The sequence below is a fragment of the Phaseolus vulgaris genome, chromosome 5 (assembly GCF_051622355.1).
Source record: "Phaseolus vulgaris cultivar YP4 chromosome 5, ASM5162235v1, whole genome shotgun sequence".
In the NCBI taxonomy this organism is placed as follows: domain Eukaryota; kingdom Viridiplantae; phylum Streptophyta; class Magnoliopsida; order Fabales; family Fabaceae; genus Phaseolus; species Phaseolus vulgaris.
In genome coordinates this window covers 8,945,018-8,946,421 of record NC_143502.1, presented here as the reverse complement: position 1 = coordinate 8,946,421, position 1,404 = coordinate 8,945,018, and the positions used below count along the sequence as shown (strand labels likewise).

General features: G+C 30.2%; 1 long non-coding RNA gene across 1 annotated transcript; it reads right to left on the bottom strand.

Moving 5' to 3' along the window:
• Positions 1-216: 216 nt before the first annotated feature.
• LOC137835089 (uncharacterized) lies at positions 217-991 on the bottom strand. The gene is made up of 3 exons (XR_011085007.2): positions 930-991; positions 778-838; positions 217-573 (listed from the first exon to the last, which is right to left on the bottom strand). It is a non-coding gene; the product is annotated as an uncharacterized LOC137835089 (long non-coding RNA).
• Positions 992-1,404: the final 413 nt, after the last annotated feature.

The window sequence follows — 1,404 nt, the reverse complement described above, 5'->3', positions numbered from 1 at the left end:
ATTTGATTTCATAATATTATTTAATTTCATATTATAATTAAACTTTAATTTTATTTTTAATATTTATAATAATTTATTTAATTCTATTTTATAATTTGATTTTATAATATTAATTAATTTGATATTATAATTAAATTCCACTACACAATTATGTTTCATAATATAATGAAGTTATAACATAAACTAATTTCATAATATAATTAAAATTGATAAATATAATAATCAAAAGATAAGTTCATTCATTCATTGAAAAAACAAAGTTGATAATGTCAAACTAATCCAAACAACAAGTAAATTAAATTGTCAAAATATAAATAGTTTCACTTTCTAAACATATTACAAGTAAATTCTCAATCCTAATTTGTCTTACTCCCTCCACTTGATCTTATATTCTGGATTGGTGATGGAGCACCACTAGCAACATCCAGTGCCTGAAAGTTGTCATCATAGCTGACAACCACATGTATTCCAACGGGCCAATTATGAGCATCCTAACCTTGAGCTTCATTTTCTGAGTACACAAGCTGAGACATTGTGGTCCACATTTAATGGGACTACACAAGCTGATTTTTTCTGTAAATTAGTACATTAATATTATAGATGATATAGTTAAACTAAAGTCAATTTGACAAAGGTTGGTCATAAAAAATACAAGAACCAAGACATTGAAGTTTAAGACCAAAAAAGTATACATTCATTTCTACAATCAAGGGAAGTTAAGAAAAGAAGGGAAAGATTAGAGTTATCCACAAATTATGAATGAAAATAAATCATCACCTCTATATAGTAACTGAAAGCTAACTTTGTAATTATGAGGAGAACCCAGAACATTGTGTACCTTACATTATAAACAATGATACATTATGATTAGATCCAAGGAAAATAATACTATTCACAATTGAGAGGAACTTCTAAAACTAGATTCTTACTTGAAAAGGGAAAATGTGCTCTCATGCATTCCCCTAGTAGAGTCGAGGCTGCCAATTACAAAGAATCAAAATAGCTATTTTAAATTCATTATATCTCAGGTGCAGAGGCAAAAAATGATTGTTCCTATGTGTACCAGCCGAAAAGTATGCATAGGAAAAAGGGTAGCCATATCACCTACTTGTGACCACCACATCATAAGCATCACAATCCTATAGTTTGACCTCTCAAGAAAACGGCGAATGAGTGGGAACAAAAACAACATGGCAGCTAGCATATTTGGTGACAGGTATACAACAACGACCATAATAAAGAATGAAGGCGAATTTTGAATTGCTTCCAAACCAACTTTGTATCGTTTGAGCAAACCCAGGAGGATTTTCCCAAGTATAAGCATAACTAACTGATAGAACAATCACCCATGCTGCAGCTGAAACAACTTTTAGAATGTATCTCAACTTAACATGCATAGACATG